This window comes from Pinus tabuliformis, chromosome X (assembly GCF_031772625.1).
Source record: "Pinus tabuliformis cultivar Carrire ecotype Pingquan chromosome X, CPIR1, whole genome shotgun sequence".
Lineage (NCBI taxonomy): Eukaryota > Viridiplantae > Streptophyta > Pinopsida > Pinales > Pinaceae > Pinus > Pinus tabuliformis.
In genome coordinates this window covers 54,302,670-54,322,998 of record NC_142308.1, presented here as the reverse complement: position 1 = coordinate 54,322,998, position 20,329 = coordinate 54,302,670, and the positions used below count along the sequence as shown (strand labels likewise).

At 36.0% G+C, this 20,329-nt stretch overlaps 1 pseudogene; it reads left to right on the top strand.

Annotated features, from left to right (window-relative positions):
• The first annotated feature begins 4,678 nt into the window (after nt 1–4,678).
• LOC149138306 (derlin-1 pseudogene) lies at nt 4,679–5,293 on the top strand (annotated as a pseudogene).
• Nucleotides 5,294–20,329: the final 15,036 nt, after the last annotated feature.

Genomic DNA, 20,329 nt, shown 5'->3' with positions numbered 1-20,329 from the left:
CCTTTTGCACCGCTGTAAAAGTCTAAAAAATGGCTCACTCTCTAACTATACACAGACTCCTCCGATTCTTTTCTCTTTCATTGTGTGCTCTACTGCTCGAGAGAGAAGGCCTCATTTTCTCAAGCTCCGTCATAAGCGTGTTGTCTTTCCCCCTTTTCCATTGATGTGAGCATTTTGAATGTGCCAAATTTCTGTGTGTAGAATAATTCTCTCTCCTCCGCCATGTTCTCCCTGCGTGATTATTGTCTTTTTAATTTTATTTTATTGTCTGTGTAAAAATTTCCTCCCTTCAACCGTTTTCTTTCCCGGTCACGCAACCTTTGTCCTAGATGCTTATGCTATCACATCTATCGTTAGTTTTTGTCCCATTTTTTTTGTCAAACTACGTTGTTCATTTTTTTCATTAAATTTTTGGTCCGCAGCTCATAAATTTTAAATGTCAGTTCTATTAAAACCACAACCACCAACCTTCGATGGTTGTCTCTCCATTCATATTTTTCCGTGCAACAAAGAAACTGAATAATCGCAGCAAAATCCATCCTCAGTCCCTGGAATTTGTGTCCCCACTCACCCATTTTCTTTTCCTGAAATGTTTACATAACGTTCATAATCAAAATATATCTGGGGCTTTCACAGACAAGTAACGCATTTGAAGTGGGAATTCAAATACATAATAGTTTTATGTCTTAAAATATTCTTATTAAAAAAAATTATATGGTATGTTTATGTTTTTTGGAGGCTTCTCATAAGAATTCTTAACAAACCTAAAATTTGAGAAATGCAAACTTGAAATCCATACAAAGGTTTGGGATGAGGCCATGGTTTTGAAACATAGTTGACCTCTTTTTCAAATCATTCTTTGTAAAACATATCTAACTTCCATGTCCATCTTTTGAAACCAAGTCTCAACAAGTCTGCATTGTTGACCTCTTATTTTATTGCTTACGAGATAAGCTCTACAATGTATAGCTTTGCGTCTAAAATTTTAAAAGAAAAACAATAACCATTGAAAATGCTTTAGTACTTGGGAGTAAATTTACTTTGTAAGTTTGGCCGGTTGATTCTTAAATAATTCTCTCAACGATGAAAGCAATGCCTTTGTTGATCCTTTACATGTTCCTGTTTGACTCGTCGTTATTAAACTTTAATTGTTGTTGCTCAGATGAATTACTATCCTTCACTGTACTATCCTTCACTGCTCTTGGCTATTGATTTCTTTGGGTGCATTGTTCGCTAAACCTTTGACTATTTTAGGATAGCTAATCTTAACCTTTTCTTCAGCTTCCTTGTTACTCAAGTTTCCTTCATCGCCGAGACCAGTTTTGATGAGGGGAAATCTATGGATATTTAGAATCTCATCTATCTTATTTGATCTTCTAATAAATTTTATGTTTTGATTTTGATGACCTTTGGTGTTTTCGGATTATTTTGTGAGAGTGACAATTTTGTTTATTTTTGTATAGCACTAGGAGGTATTCTTGCATGCCAAGAGGCCTCCTAAGTCGCCTAGAAAAATTGTGAAATTAAAATAAAATAAATTTTATTTTGGGTTTCATGTAAGCTCAAAAGGCACTAGTCGACCCCCACCATGAAAGCATGTTTCCCTTGGGGTAATTGCACCCATTCTAATTGTATATATATAGATGATGTGACACTTCATTTGATCACTCACTTATCATCATCTCTCTTCTATATTAGCCACACATGGTAGCAAATAGAGAACGAATTTGATTGAAGTTTGGATTTGGATTTTTAGCACAGATTTACGTTGGAAATAATATTGAGAGGGGGGGTGAATCAAAATTTTCAATTCAATAACTTTTCAATTCCCAATCAGATTTATATACGCTACTTCAGTGAAGTGAACTTGTGTGTGTACACAACTGTGATTAAGGAAACCAACGTATACCCAGAGAACTTATGATTTAGTCAATTTATCATGTGTTGATCTTTAATCAGTGCATCAGTATCTTATTATATAGTAACTATGTGCAATAATAACATAATAAACCATCACACATAAACAACACACATGAACACCAAGATTTAAGGTGGAAACCCAATGCGGGAGAAAAACTACACGCTGCTGTCATCTCTGTCTTCTTTTAATATAAAGAAAATTTGTTTACAATCTTGTACTGGTGCAGACTCATACCAGTACGCAAGCACCCACCTGCAGAAGGCTACAACCTTCTTTCATTTTCCAGCTTCTACTAGAAGGGAGCTACAACCCCCTAGCTCTTGTACTAGTCGATGTGTTTACTAGTACGTAGGTGCCGACCTACAGAAAGCTACAACCTTCTCTCTTCTTCTAGGGACCACGTTTCATTAATTTTCAGACTAGACGCTCATGGTACACAACAATGCAATATCAAGGCCTCGTTTCATATTTTCACACTGGACCCGTCAAAGCTTTGAAACTCAAATTGCATCAACCAACATTCAGTTAATCTAAACAGTCAGATCACTGTCACCAGAACATTGTGCTGAACCCAGAAACCTGCATCATCATTCAGAACCAGCTGCAACCTCAAAAATCATACATCAGAATGTATATGCTACTTTACTGAACTCAACCTGTGTGTATACGCTACTTCCTTTAACCAAACCTGCGTATACCTTCAAAACTACTGAAACATAAAACTTCTGAATCAAGTCTGTACCAACCAACAATATTATGAACATCTACTGTCAATTTACAGAGCTCTAGACAGTCAGTAGCAGAGATAACCCTTCTCACTTAAATAATCAATCAATCAGACACAAAACTCCTTATGCATTCAATTTTACATTCAGATCTAAGAAGACTTCATTAACATAGAACAGTAAAACAACAACACTGATCATATAGATTAGTCATTTCTGAATAAGAGGCTTTTCTTTTGTATACGCCACTTGGAAGAGTCGATCCTGCGTGTATACGCGCATTTACCAAGCGAACCAACGTATACATCTGCAAATATTAACTTACAACTTTTTGTTATTCCAGACTTCAGACATACCCAAATCATGACATTTAAAGAATAAAACATGCGTAAGCTATCAGACCTAGCCCAACCAATGTCAGATCATACCATGATAAGTCATTTCATATCTCATGATTCTGATCCAACATTGTATCCAAGGTACACAAAATATTTCAGATCATATTATAATCATAGCTCCTACAACATAAAATATACTTCAGATAGAAGTATTCTTGAGAAATCCTTTTGCTTGCACACTTGACCCTTTGATCTTCTCCTCCTTATATAGGTTTTGGCCTTCCTCAATACCTTAGACCAAAACAACACTTAGAGCCTGTGATATTCTTGGACAGGATCAAATAGTCATTACTCCACTCAAACTTGTGGGCTAATACCATGGTATTGACCCTTGGTATTATTTAGTCTTATATTTTCTTGATTATCCAACCTATACGTGTTTTTCCTCCTGTGAAAGTGCTTGCATACATATACGCTCCTTTTGTTCTGTGACCCTGCGTGTATACGCAGTTTTGACAAGGTGAACCTGCGTATACATCTTAAACTATTTGAAAACGTCCTTTTCTTTCAACTTCTTGATTCTGATCAGTAGACCTTTGTTCCAACTTCCTTTTCTTCTGTACCAATGCCCTGTTACCTTTGAATTGACCTATTACACTGTGAGCTAACCTGTGAGTGAGTTTCCATCAAGGACAACACCTATATCGTAATGCCAAAAATTTCTAGACAAATTAGATTTGTAAACCTTGTTGAAGAAAATTTTTCCTAGAAGAAAAATTTATGGGTTTTCTCCGAAGTTTTGGTTTCCAAGGAAAATGCATGGTTGTGTATTTATGATCTTTATTGTTTCTATTTTTTTCACTACATTAGTGTTGACATTTTTTGTGTTTAATTGCATAATGATATCAACGACATGAGAATAATTAATTAAAGATCATTATAAGTAATTATTAGATCAAAAGATTGGTTTCTATTGTTCATCCTATTAGAAAATTCAACATGGTATCATATCCTAGTTAAAGAGAGTAGTCATTAATGTCAATGAGAAGGAATTCATGTGAGGAGTATTTTCTAAGGCCTAGTCAAGGATCCATTCACTAGCTAGAGAGCCGAGTTTGGGGACGATCATTATAGGTTTGTCTAAGTGCTGGTTAAGGCTAAGTAAAGGTATAATTTAGCAACTTGTTGTTGATAAATAGACCTAGCTGAGGGTCATTTGGGTGAGGTCGAGGCTACTAGGAGTGAATCGAAGTTAGGATAGGGATATGGAAGGCCAGGTTAGGGCCTCAAGGATCAAGAAATAGAGTGGTCAAGGTTGAGAAAGTTGAGATCAAGTTAGGTCAAGGGTATAAAAGAATAGAACATAAGTATTGTAGTAAGTTGAGTTGAGGAGGCAATGGATTAGGATTTTTGTAGTATCCAGCAAGGTTGTCGACCTAGGGATTGCGTGATGGATCATTGTAACCTTTCATGTTTGAACTAGAAACAATTTTGTGAATATTTTGACCCAAATCAATTTTGAAATGTGAGACAAAGGTAAGAGGTGACTTACCATTTCCCATGAGGGTCTTTGTTATTCATTTTTCAAAGAAACATTCATGTCTACTATAATATTATGGAAATGAGTTTACTTTGGGTGATTATTTGATAGAGATCCAAATTTGTGAGAAGCATCATACATAGAAGATTGTAAAATGTCTTCCCCTATAGAATACTACAATTCACTTCCTCCAATGTGCAAGGTGTGTGGAACCCTTTACCTTCTATCTACCACAAAGTTTTAGTTGGGATTGATTAATCCATATTATATTTACCTAGATTGTAATCTAGTGGTTAAGAAACTACAAATATGGAGGCTTGTTACCAACTTGTTTTCGATTCAATTTTGCAAATTGTCTACTATTAATAACAAGATATGGTGTATATTTAGAAAGAGTTCCATTTGATAGATTGGAAACTGATTTTTTGTGGATGATGATCTTTGCAGCTTTGTCTCTTCTTGTATTTTTCCTTTATTCTGACTTTGAGGTCATCATTCCTAGGAAGATCCTTGGTTTTCATGCTTGTATACATTTGGGCATGGGGGTATCCAAATACAAAAGTCAACATATATGGAATCTTTACACTCAAGGGTTTCTATTTTCCATGGGTAATGATAGCCTTGAATGTGGTTTTTTGGTTCACAACTACTTCTAGATCTTATGGGCATTATTTTTGGGAATCTTTATTACTTTCTAAAAGAACTCCATCTGTGTGTCAGTGGAAGAAATATATTGAAGACATCTCTTTGGGTAATGACTTGGTGTTGATGCCAGCTTGTTGTTGAGCATTTAGTATGGATTGACAATTTGATGAATTTGTGGGATGAAGAAACCCCAACCCTTATAGTTCATGCAATAAAAGGTAGCATGCATCAACAATTGATGTTGAGGATGAGGATGAGTATCTACCTCATAAGAAGATAAAGGAATCCAAGCTTGATGAGATTGCAGATTGACTTCAATGATTTCTACAAGGAGGCATGGATCAAGAGGGAGTTGACAATTTCTTACAACCCACAATAGTTTCTTTCTTAATCAAGAGATAAGTACCTTATATTTTTCTCCCTTGATTAGTTTTATTATTTTACTTTCTATTTAGCCTCTTGTCCTTTGTATTTTTCTTGGTTAGGATTTTTCTTCCATGATATCTTGAATGGAGGAAACAATGGGTATGTCATGGTACATACCAATGCAACAATTTATGCAACAACTAGTAGCATATATAAGTTTGTGACAAGAGGGTTCTCACATAAAGAGGGAGTGGACTACGAGAAGTTTTTTACTCCAATCACCAAATAAGATTCTTGGACTTGAGCTTAGATTTAGCAAGAATATTTGATGTCTAAGAGGGAATTGTATAGATTGTTATGACATTCAAGATTGTGCTAGATGACCAAAAGAGCTTCCAATTTAAAGGGAGAAGAGAGTCAGGCAGAGTGGAATGGGCAACCTTCTAAGAGGATGTCATGGGTTGACATTGTCAATATCTCAGAGACAAAAGATATATAGGAGAAGTGTTCCTTCCTTGATGATACCATGGCAAAAGGACTTGGTTACATTTCAGAGGGAGCGACTACAACAGAAGGACTTGATTTTATGAAAGAGGGACTAGCAGTGGCAGGAGGACTTTCCTTCGTGACAGAGGGAGAAACTAGGAATACCATAGGAAAACCTGCTTCAATATCAAAAGGAGTTGGCCTCAGAGATTGAAATGAATGATTCTGACAAGATACATTATTCCTTGTTATTGGAGATTCAAATTTGGTGGATCCCATGATGTATAGGCGGTTAATTGGATCTGTGATTTACCTGGTTAACACTAGGCTAGATATTCACTTCATAGTGAGCACCATGAGCCCATTTATTGTTGAGTCGAGGCATGTACAATGGGTGGAATAAAAGAATGTGGTATTTATGTTTTACAATTGGATGTGTTTGGGATATGTATCAAGAGGTGAAGTGAGGCTGCAATAATATACATATTCTAGCAGATATAGAGTATATCACAACCATCATCACAAGTCATGAAACAATGTGGATTCAGAAGCTAAAAGGACATGGATGCATTACTTCATCTGAGACATGATACAAAGAGGAGAAATAGATATCTAGCACATATCCACAAATGAGAATATTATGGACATACTTCAAAGATGAGCTTAGTATGATGCTTAATGTATCCCTAATTGAAAGGGAGTGATGAGGTATTTGCAGGATTGGGAAGACCATCTCTTGAAGCCATAAAGGAATTTGGCTGGGTCATAAAGAATTTTGGCCATGGGAGATGGATACATTCAAATTTGAAGCTAGAAGGACTAGGCTAGGTCATAAAGTGATTTAATAAAAAAGGTGAATGGCCCAAGGTAATTATAGGGGCAAGTATAGGATACACTCACTTGAGAAGCCAGAAGGACTCGGCTAGGTCATAAAGGAATTTGAACAAAGGTGAATGATATGGGGAAATTATATGGTTTGATAGATATTCTCTTGAGAAGCGAGAAGGACTTAGCTAGAAGGACTTGGCTAGGTTATAAAGGACTTTTACCAAAGGAGATAGATGTAATTCACCTAAGAATCCATAAAGAATCTTATTCCTCCTTGTTTTTCCTATCCACTTTGAATGCAACTTCCCTTGAAGTATATTTTCCTTTGGAAGTATGCATTTCATGTACGCTATTAGTGTTCCATGAAGTTGATCCAATGTTAATGATTTGAGATATTGCATCTCTTCTATAATTGGTACCTTGGAGTCAGATCTGGCTCGAACATATCTTAGTGTCTTTTGGAATGTAAAATAATCCTCCACAGTTTCTTCAAGTCCTCTAATTGTATTGACTATCTCATCCACTCTAAGGAAAAACTTGGATATATTCTCATCCTCCTTCATCTTCAATGTTTTAAACTACATTTTGAAACCTTGAAGTTTTGCTTGCTTCACTTTATTTTCTCTTCATAACTTTTCATCATCTTATTCTATATTTATTTAACTGTCTTGTAATGTGTAACCGTGACCAACATAGATTCTGGAAACCCACTTAGGATTGAATTCATGGCTTTAGCATTGTTGGTGAATGCTTGCTTATCATCTTTACTTAGTAGTGCAGGTGGATTTTCATACACAGTTTGCACTATTTCCCAAATATTTGCACCAAGGGACGTAAAGTAGGTTCGCATTTGAACCTTCCAAAATGAATAATTTGTTATAGTAAATATTGGGTTTTTTTTTGTGGAACTTCCTTCTCAGTTAGTCATTTCCTTGGATCTAACTTCTAGTTGTTAAATCTTTGGTGAAGGAATCCATTATGATACCAATTTTTAGAGACTAGGAAATTATTGGGGGGGGGGTGGATTGAAGGAATCCATTATGATACCAATTTTTAGAGACTAGGAAATTACTTGGGGGGGGGGTGGTGGATCAATATTTTGTACTTTTTAACAATGTTTACAATTATTTAAGTCATAGTTATGAATAATATCACAAAACTTTAAGACGTAAAAAATAAGATACACATAAGACACATATCTTTTATGTGGAAACCCATAAAGAGAGAAAACCACAAATATTTCTATTCTTAATGCAAGTTTCAATATACTATTACATCAAATTTACTGGCACCAACTAGATGGAAGCACCAACTCCCTAATTTTCAAGCACCCACTTGCAAGAGGTTCCAACCCCCTTGAACTTCACAAGAACCAACTTGTTGAAAGCTTTGATTCCAATTATTTTTAAGCACCAACTTGCAGGAAGCACCAACCTCCTTGATATTTACAAGAACCAACTTGAAAAAGACTTTAACCCCTTGATATACAAGCACCTACTTTAATAACCCTTTGGATCTCTCTTTCATCATTTTTTAAACTCAAATATGTAGATATATAGTTGAAATATTGTTGATATAGTTTTTCAAACCTCTAATCTATCTCTTAATGCTTTATGTTCATGTGTTTCCTTTGGTTCTCTAATTTAAATAAATTTACTAGATCTCTGATCCGCTCTTTAATAAGTTTCTTTTCTATAACATGATTATCAAGTGTTCAAATCCATGACTCATTCCTTTGTAACTGAATATACATTCTTCAATTCATTAATTCAATGAAATCTCCCAAAAGAGCTTCTTTGCTGGTCAATAATTCCTTAAGTTTCTTTTCTGCAACCTGAGTTTTACACTCTAGATCTACACTTTTTGGCTTCATCACCGCATCATAACTATGACCATTCCTACATTTTCTTCTATTTTTAATGAACTCTGACTCATGCAGCTTTCTTAGTTGTTTGAGATCTATCTCTAAACTATTTCTTTGATCTAGTTGCTTCATTTTGTAAGTGAACTACAAAGGGCCATTTCATGACTACAATACTTCCTTCTTCTACGCACACCAATCACAATAGTTTCTCATATATATACTACCCACATAGATACTTATTAGTTTCCAATTCTGATTTTCTTTGATTTCTAGTAATAGACTTTACTCTTTTTACACCTCTTGTACCCTCAATTCTCAGAACCCCTCTTCAACTGATCTTCAAAATTAAGTGCTCAATCTATCACTTTCTGTAATCTAAGATTGAGATCAAGGATCTAACTACTTATTAAACTAGCTAGAAACATGTAGTTGTAGTCTCCAATACCTTTTCTTAAATGGCCAACCATGTTATGTCATTCTCCTTTTTCTTTGAATACCAAGGGTTTAAGTCCATGGTTTTACCCATAGAAATTTTCTTTTTGATTGTATCAACAACCATAACTATTTGACTCAATCAAGAATGTGAATCAACTCTTTGATCACATCAACCACACTGAGCTCAATTCCCACCTTTCACACTTCTCATCACAAATCAAGATTCTGAGTCGATTCTTTGAAACTACAACGCAACACAATTAATGCCACACTAAACCAAAACACCTAAACATACCTTCTTAAACTCTTTTACTGAATTTTGGCGCTCGTGTACCAAATTTCCAAGCTACCTTAGATCCTTCAAGTAAATCAATGATCAAGATTCATTTCGAGGCTCCCCATGATTACGTCATCATGGCCTTAGTTTTCAAACTAATTCATTAATCTAAAGTTTGTAAATCATCTGGGTGGCACTACCGAGGAATCCATCCAATGTCGTAGACTTTCCTACCAGTTTTTGGCCATATTTCTTATCAATTGTCGACAACATTTCCTTCATGTCCTCGTGTCCTCTAGCCTACTCGTTTAACTTAAACCAACAAAAACAACTAGGGTCACAATGATGGTGATTAAAGTTAATCCCACTTTTGATTAGTTTAAAACTTGATTGAGAAAATCACTAGGAAATTTAGCAGTGCCCCACACTTCCTGCCATGTCATTTCCACATCATGCTGACATCATCATGTCACATGGTTTTTATACAGTGTGCCACATAATCATGTCATCCACATCATCACTTCGTGCGCATGTTTCCACCCGTTTTCCACATCACTTGTGCCATGTCCTCGAAGTCTTAGGTCCCTAATTGAGATCATTTTACCATCCTTCATAAACTAACTGGGACTGCACTAATGACAAGAAATGTTGGTTCTATCAACTTTCAGCAAACTTGTTGTGCCATTCCCAGATCCCTAAGAAAACCAATTCGCCATACCTTTGCATGTTGTCATGAAGTCGAGACTGTGAATTAACACTAATCTACACTTAAACTAATCACCAGATGGATTAAATGGGCTTTGGAACATACAGAGGGTGGAACCCCAACAAACTTTGATCAAGTGACATTTACCATTGCAAAAGTCTTTGAGAAAATTATCCAACTAAATAATATGCATTCTTGTTTGATCATCATAACTTTAGAAATTACTCAATAAACTCAAGGCATGCTCAGGATTCTACACATCCTTTGACATCAATGACATCAGTTGTCATCAATGACAACACACTGTCCAATAGACTTAGAGAAGTGAGTCATTGTTCTGTTTATTACCATAGGGAAATTGAGAAACCACCTGGAAAGTGGACTCCATCTCTTCAGTGCTTACTAAGATTGGTGTGAAATTCTCCCTTAGCAGGCATCCCCTTAGACTTTGGATCCAACCTAGGGTTGGTTAGTCATAAGAAAGTTGCAGTGTAGTTGGCCTATGGTTGGATGGAGAGTTGAAGTCCTTCCTTTAGCTTCCAACCACCTTTACGCCATTTAGATAAGTTAAATGCATTGATATATTGAGATATTAACTGTGATGTTCCATGAATTGCATATGTCTATATGAGCTCTTGTATATTCTTGAATGTTAATGAATTTATGAATGGTGAAGATCACTGTTATGCACATGGTTGACATGTTATATTATATGTTATGGATTTAGTGAATGTTTATATTGTGTTGTCTAATAAATTGTTCATGGCTAATATGATAAACTATGTATTTACGCTCCTTCACTTGACTCATATCATTGGCTGAGAAATGTAATAGTCCAATTATTCAAAGGACTTTGTTCATTAGAGGGGCCTCCTCTCCTCTTATATTGATATCAAAGTTGGTATGCTAACATTGGTTGATTAATAGATACATTCTTATGAATGAATTAATCAACCTTTATGAGGTTGCAGGGTTGGACTAGTCAAGGATAATATCATGGTGTCGTCCTATTGAAGAAAAAATTTGAAGTTTGGTGTTGGGGACTTTACCCCCTTCTTATTTTTTAGACAACATAATGGATGTCATGAGAACTTAATCCTTCCATTGGATATTGAGGAAAAAAATAGGTTTAGGACTTTGTCCCTCGTGCCTTGGAATGCAAGAAATTTGGCATTTGGACCATCACCTCTTTGCCTTGAAAAATTACCTTCTTCCCCTTTCCTCTGTGCTTCATTGAAATCCAAGAAACTAGGAATCCAGGGTAAGCAAGAGCCAACACTTTTGTGAAGTCCCCAATTACTCTAGGGCTATATTTATTTTAAACAAACTTATATCCAGAAGTTCTGAAATTTAGGGATGATAAGTGATTGCACAAATGTGGAGGTTCAGATCTAGTTAAATCTAGATACATTCATGGTGTAGCAGAGGGCATTATGGACTGTACGTTGTGTTGTCATACAAGTGTCACGGGAGCCAGAAAGGGTGCATGTGGATGCCACATGATAATATGAGAAGGTATTTGGAACCTGAAGGATAGGAAAATTGCCATCGACCACCTAAAATCCTTTCTTGTATCTCAAAACTTCAAATAGAGGGAGGCTAGAAGTAAACCCCCAATGTTGAGATCTCGAGATGATGTGGGCCGATGGGCTCCACTTCAGGATATGACTATACTAGATTGATGTTGTGAGCCTGAAACCTTATATATCAACACTTTTAATAGAGGGAGGCAAGTAGGAAACCCTGATGTTGATACATCGAGATGACGTGGCGAGTGACATGGTGATGATGTGGCAGGTGGCATGGAAACAATGTGGAGTATGACATGGAAATGATGTGGTGGTGACATGGTGATGATGTGCAAGTGGCATGGAAATAATGTGGCATGTGGCATCATCCTGATGGTTTCACCCTACCCTTGAAGTAGGTTAGATCTCTTTTCAGTAGGGGAAAAACATTCTAATTGGCTTGTAGATACAGAGGGTGATATCGCCTTTTTGCCCAGAGAATGGGCATTAAACTTTGTGCAAGTAACTGGCATGAAATCTCCACCTAATCTAGACCAACAGTTGAGATTGATTGAGGGCCCCCTCCCCCTTAGTGAATGTTTAATAAGCATGGGGGTGCATAGTTTGGATTAGTTCCAAACCACCCTCCTCCAATTAATGTCTGAGGTTCATTGCAGGGCCCCCTTGCCCAACATTCAAAAACACTATAAGGGGGGTACATGTTACTAGTTGTATTTAGTTGAGGGAGAAACATAACAAGTGGGTATGAAATGGAGGATAGTGGGATCAAGGGAAAACATTGGTTATGGAACCATGATATCAAGCTATTGGACCTTAGAGAGATTCATGGGAGCTAACCTATGAAGGAGCCCAATGTCAATGGGCTAATATTGGACCTCGATCATTGGCCCCATAGTGCTCAAGCACGAAGAGGCAAGAAGCCCCGATGTTGAGAACCCATCAAATCTCAGACCTTAGACCAAGAAAAGAGGGAGCAGTGGAGGAAACCTCTGATATCGAGGTGTTGAGATGATGTGGACCAATGGGCCCCACCTCGAACACATGGGCGCCACATGACATCCTTGTGATTACATGGGCTCTATTAATAGGCCCAAACTTCTAACAAAAATAACTTTTGATCCGAAGCTCAAATTGAAGTAAATTATATATCACCAAAAATCTCTTGACAATTTGGTAGTCAGGGTGATATCAAAATTAAATTTATTGCAAAAATGAAATTTTTGCTAACACCATTGTCATAACAAACCTTCGCGATCAAAATCAAATCGCTAATCAAATCGCTAACACCTTCCTCAATTTGTAAATCTATCTTTAAAGAGATAGAAGGGAGGTGATGACACTTAGGATTTGCACGGTGGAAAGAAAACCAAGAAGGTGATGGTCGACTCGCCATGTAAAGAACCAACATCAAATGTAGCTTAAAATATCATAACGTGATACTAATTAATGATTTATAATGTAAATTAAAATTTAATTGATCATATTAAAGGTGATTGTGAATTATAAATACTTTTATATTTTATTGTATAATTTGTATTGTAATGTAAAATTTAATTAATCAAATTAAAAATACATATGATGTTTACTTTATTTTAGTTTTAATTTTGTTAACTTATTTACGTGTAATATTAAATTTAATTATACATATAGTTATTTTAACCTATTTTATTTAAATGTAAAATTTTAATTAATAATATTAAAAATACAAATAAATAGGCCAACAAATATTATGGAGAATTTAAAATAAGTTAAAAGCTATTGGGTCAACGCAAAGCTGCATGCAGCCCATGTGTCTGCCCATTATTACTCTCATGGGCACACTTCACAAAACCGTCCTTAGATCCTCACCACATTCATTCTCTCAGCTGAATTCGTTTTCTTTGCAACGAGCACAAGGTTCGCCACATTTAGTCTCCATAGCTCATTTCATTCGAGTGGTTTTCTGTTCGAGAGGTAGTGGAAAAGCTAGGAATATTCAAACAAGGATAAAGTCAACAAGAATCGTCCCAAACAATACTGGTAGAATATTAATTTATTTATCTCAGGTTAGAATCTTAATTTTTTTATTATATGTAGTTTTTATGTTCTGCGGTGCTTAGGGGACTATAAGAATATTTGTCTTGTCTTATTATATATGGGGATGAGGAATTTTTTCCAATTTTTGCATGGATTTTAAGATGTATATTGGTTTCTTTCAGATTTATGTATGGATTTTAAAATGTATATGGTCAATATGTCTTGGAATTTATATCTAATATAAAACTAATGTTTATATAGATATATATATCAGGTTTGTTTTAAATATCCCAATCATGGTTGTGTATAGGTGTGTTGTTTAAAATATTTTTAATGCTACCAATTTTATAATTTTCGAAATTTTCCAAACACCTTTCATCAGTCATCTGTAAGCATAACCCAATTTGCAAGGTAGATGACCATTGATTTCTATTGTTTTCATGATTATAAATTATTGTTATATATGTGATTATCAACCATGGTTGCATTTGCGACTATATTATTTTTGTTACATCGAGTGCTATCAAGGAATTGTTACAAACTTTTGACTATATAATCCCTGTACACGCTAAGAGGGACAATAAGTAGGCAACAGGTTGTCTTGAGAAATGGACTAGTGGCACAAGTGATGTGAATCTGGAGGAGGAATGACATCAATGGCTACAAATTCACCCAATCTCGGAGTTGAAGTAGTGAATAGACTAGGACAGAATACGAGTTGATAGGAACCCCCCCCCAATGGGGGTGTTTTTCCAATGAACGATCGACAACTGATGATCATGAATGAGTGGCTTTTTCTGGGTGACAGGTTGTTTTCCGAAAACCGGTAAACCATAGGTCATGAGTGCCATGCACGGGTTATGGATGGCCAAGATGGAGTTGGACATAGGGATACGTGCCAGGTCCTACACTTGGCATCATTGTGCAGACCCGTGGTCAAGAGTTAGGTTATAATTTAGGAGATTGTGTAGTGTTTTGGACAGTGTAATAAATTTGGTGCAGTAGGAACACAGGAAGAAGGGTCGGTTTGAACCTTTGTACATTCTATTTTCCTTCTTCGACGTAAGCATGAATGAGAAGGTGTGTGGGGGATTGGACGCTAGAAGGATTTTGTCTAACAACAGATTGGATGACATTAATAATGGTAATATCATGAGGGTTCTGGAGCAAGAGGATCTTAGAGGGAGGTTTTCCACTTGGTGCCTGTTGGGTGTAAGGCTTCATTTTTCTTCTAGGTCTGAGAATTGATGAAGTCTGTATATAACGTTGTTTATCACCTTGCATGAGGAACGAGGGTGGCAAGTAGTCAAAGAATCTCTTGGGTGGTGCAGTTCAACCACAATTCATACTGGGTATGCTTAGGATTCCCACATTTCCCATCATAGTTCTTTTTCTCAAGTAGTTTCTAGGTTATATCCAAAAATTGTTTATCTGGAATTTGGTCTTCCTATATTTAGAAGTTTGTATCCTTTTGAGTCATGTGTCTAGTTGATATCTTTAACTCATGAAGGGTGGTATTGTCCCTGTTTGAAATTGGGTATAGTGTCTCGAAGATTTCTACATTATCAGTCAGGGTCTCTTGTAATTACTGTGGGTATTGAAGTTTTTATTTCTTGGTTACCACCCCAATGATAAGTTTCGTGTCTAGTTGTTGTGACAAGAGAGAGTTATTCACGCTGTTTGTGTCTCCTTTATAGGCTCATTAAGATAATTTTTCCAGAAAGGGGTTTGGGACTCACAAAAGGTTACAAAAGTTTTTTGTCTTCTTTTTACACAATACTTCATCGAGACCATCTTTTCAATTGGTTTTGGTACTCCCCTTAGCTGACTTACAAACCCTCGACACCTCTAGCATATCCTTCAATTGTCCATTCTTGGTCATCGGGGATTGGTACAATGGTACAATTTGTATTTGGTTTTAGTAATGTCATCCCTCCTTTATTACATGGTTTAACTTGGGCAATTCAGGGGGCAGTCTAGTATTTTTGGGTACTAATGAGTTGGTATTGGTTTCAATCTCATTACAAAATATCCTATGTTTCTACTTGGATATAGTGATGGCTTCAAGGAATTCTCATTTATCTTTCTCTCTTTCCATGGATACTTGGATCTTCGGGGGTCATTTATGTCCAGTCTCATCATCACCCCTCAAGGGGAAGCTCGACAATTTCTGTGTGAAGGTTATTAGCAAAATTTGGTTCTGCATGGTGCTTAGACAACATTTACCTAGTCGTAAGGGAGGCTCAACAAGGGCTTCCTCCTCCCATCAACGCCATTTTTTTGGATGGGAATTGTTGACCAATTTTTTCAACGATGTGCCTCTGGAGATTCAACAAGAGATTTAGAATTTGGAAGCAAAAGAATGTGGAGAGAAAATGTATTAGTCAGACTCAGAAATCAACATAGGCAAAACCAATTGGGTTCCTAACCCGAGAAAATGGAGGAAGCGAAGGTTACACTTTCTACACTCAATATTCCAACACTGATAGATTTCCATGCTATTGCATATGGTGTTATGGGACAAACAAGTGGAAAACTATAAGCTTTTCGTCATCCAGGAGAAGACGAAGAGGATTATGCAGGATATCTGATATGATATGGATGAGATGGCAATGTGCTTGAACAAAATTGAGCACTACATCACTACATATTTAGATACAGATTCTATTACATTACAGAATGGTGAGGAAATCATTAATGCTACCCCCGTCAACATGACATGTGGAAATTCATCTCCAGAACACCCAATGATTATTCAGGACGAATGAATTTTATTCCATTTTTCTGCTATCTAGACTTGTGCTTCATGAGGTTTCCTATTTCTTATGTGTCTATGTGTTATCTTTCTTTCTCTTCTGTCTTTATTTTCCGTTGAGATCATATGCATTGTGGGTATACAAATCTATCTAGCAATGGTTTTTGTAAGGTGCTTAGTTATCCAGGCTACCATTTCTACACTCTAAGCTTGGTTGTTCACAATTTCTTGTCATTTGCTTTGGAGAAACTGGTAGCCAATTTTAGTTTTGGGATGTTAATAATTTTTTTTATGGTAGCCCTGACTCGTACACCTACTCAAGGCATTCAGTTGTAATATGGGTTTTAATGGAATATCAATAGAAAATTTTGGTCATATTTACAAGAAAAAAAAATATTTTTTTTACATTGAATGCTTTGACATGTCTTTGCATTGGACATTCATTTGTATTTTTCAAATAAATGGTGATATAAGTATATGTATTTTCTTTTCGTTGACATGAGAAACAAAAGGTTTATGTATTTTTATTTTCTTTGATAGAAACAAAAGTTTCCCTTCATATTCCATGTCCACCAGTTGTGGGCTCCTCCATTTTCCGCTCTGTGGTGTAATATGATTTCCTTTATCTGTGTTGGATGCTACCTAGTGCCACTTAGACCCTTGTTGTGGGTGTACAAAAGTTATAGGTGGCAACGGTGAAGTTGTGGGAAAGTAGTGGGAAGGTTGTTGTCTGACAGACTGACACTCAGCATAATAGATAGGTCATGAAAGTGTTTATATAAAAATAAATTACAATGATTGGAAAACTTAGGTTTTTTCCCCAAGGTAAAATGATAATTTCCATTAAGTTATGAAAAATACATGTTTTATTATTGGAGTAAAGAGTCATCAGAATACTGAAAATAGTCAGACCATTTTGTTTCGCAGTCTCGCAAAATCATACATATCTACATGCCTATTAAGAGAGAAAAAAAAAAAAAAAAACATCAACTATTGATATGGTAAGTCTAAGTTGCATCATCATGAATGCCTTCCAATATAAAAGGCCTGTGATAGAAGACAAAGTGCTCCAAGCCTATTTTCTCAGAAATCTGCCATGAACCTTGAGTTTGCTACACTGCCTTCTTGGAAAGTGAGTAAAAAATTGTGTTCCTCTCCCTAAAAATGTAATGGCATGAAATGATATCAAAATTATTCTTAAGCGTTAAAACCTCTTCAAGGATAAGCCTCAGCCTGTGAATGTGAAGAAAAGACTGCTGATTAAACCAATTGAAAACCACCTTGGAGTGTCCAAAAACCTACATCTACTAACACCCTTGCTCAATGGAAAAAGCTAGAAGGAGCTTCAAGTTGTACAACTTGCCTAATTATTTGCACCATGACCCAACCCACTTTTGAGTTTAAAGAAATGGTTTTCATTGATCTAAATGACCACCCCTCCACCACAGATGCCCTCGTGAGAAGAGTCATCAAAGTAATCCCATGGTCGTTACTTTTTTATCTGCTCTTCCACGATAATACGAGGACGAGGTTGGGTTTCATCTTAAGGGATGAGGTCAAATATGGAAAGACATTGGGCAACAATACGATCCAAATTCAGAAATATGGAAAGACACTGGGCAACAATACAATCCACATTCAGAGCTTTATCATTAAATACTAGTCTATTTTGGCCCAACCATATATCCCAACTTATGATAGGGGGTAGATTTTGCATCTTCTTGGGATTGACTGTGTTCCACCACTTAGACTAGGCTGTAGAGAGAGATTCTCCATACCATTGATAACCAATTGAAAGTGAATTTCGAACATAGTTCTAGATTTTATAGGAAACCAAGCAAAAGAGGAATATATGATCAACTGATTCTTCATCCGATTTGCACAGAGAGCACCAATTTAGACTTGCATAGATGTGTTTTTTGAGTTAGTCACCTGTAGTAACCTTATTTTCCATAGGGAACCAAAGGAAAAGTTGTGATTTGGTTAGAATTTCCAGTTTCCATATATGCCTCGTTCTTTTCCTGAATTGATGAACAAGTATCCTTCCTTGGGCGAGTAAATTCCAAAAGGAGTATGAATCCACTGGAGCTCATCTTCCCCTTCCTGTATTATGACATGAGCAACATTTAAAGAAGAAGTGTATTCTCTTCGTTGTTGATGCTATTCCTCTTGAAGATTTAAGGCCTAGGGGGGATAACCACCCTTGGGCGAAGATTGAAGAATTATCAGGATCTGCAACTTGATTCAATTCTTTCTTGCCTCATGCTGATAATATATCGATTAATTCTTGAGGAAGCTGGAAATGATTCCCACAACCCACCCATGGGTCATGAACTATACTCACCTTTTCACTGAAACCAACTTTCCAAGCGAACCCTTGTTATGTGATATGAAACAAATCGATCAAAACCTTCAATACTGTCAAAATGTTAGATCTCCTCTTGACAGGATTCCTAATCCAATCCTCTAAGGTGTTGGGGGAAAGTATAATTCTTCATTACTACTTTTTTCTACAAACTAGAAGTGGAAATCAATCTCCATCCTACCTCTGCCACCAACTCTTTACTAAAAAGGACTAGTTTTTTAGACCTCAATCTCCCCATTTCTTAGAGAGATATCCTATCCCACTTGACCCAAGAGAAAACCTTACCTTCTCCCAATCCACAGGAATTTGCAGCAACATTTTCGGACCAAAAATTGAAAAACTTAGGTTACAAACACCATACACTTATTTTAAAAGTAATGTAAAATATAATTTTTTTGTTAAAGCTATGGTTAAATTCATATAAATTTATACATAAAAATAAGCGAGGGATTTGAAAGAAGCTTACCACCTTGAAAATTTAGCTTATCCTAAGATTTATAACAAAAATAATACAGACAAATATAAATCAAGCTAATAAACAATGAAAATATTAAATTATTTTAAATATATATTTAAAAATATATATTAATAAAAAATATAAAAAAAAAATATATGGAATACTATATATTTATACCTTATCTTATTTAGATATAATAATAATATTAAATTTCTTTTTTATTATTATTCAACAATTCTTTATACAATTAAAAATATACCTTATTCAAATATAGCAATAATATTAATTTTCTTTTTTAATTAAATACTGGTTTATACTATTAAAACTATTTTAAAAAATTACATTTGAAAAAACAAATAAACTAATAAAAAATTACATTTGAAAAAACAAATAAACTAATAAAGAGTTACTTAAATTAAAATTTTATTGAAAGAAATGTTGTAATAATTATTATCTAATTTTAAGGTCATGATCAAACTAGACACCACATTGGTGTATGAGACCCCCTTATTTGTGGGACAAGGGACCCACCTCCATGCAGTCATATTGGTGTATGAGGGCCCGTTATTTGTGGGTCAAGGGACCTACCTCTGCATAATCATATTGGCATATGAGACCCCCTTATTTGTGGGACAAGGGTCTATGAAGGCATACATACTCATCATGACCAAACTAGACACCACATTGGTGTATGAGACCCCCTTATTTGTGGGATAAGGGACCAACCTCCATGCACTCACATTGGTGTATGAAACCCCCTTGTTTGTGGGAAAAGTGTATACAAAGGCATACATACTCGTCACGACCGAACAAGACACCACATTGGTGTATGAGACCTCCTTATGTGTGGGACAAGGGACCCACCTCCACGCAGTCACATTGGTGTATGAGACCCCCTTATTTGTGGGACAAGGGACCAACCTCCGCGCACTCACATTGGTGTATGAGACCCCCTTGTTTGTGGGAAAAGTGTCTACAAAGGCATACATACTCGTCATGACCGAAAGACACCACATTGGTGTATGAGACCCCTTATTTATGGGACAAGGGACCCACCTCCACGCAGTCACATTGGT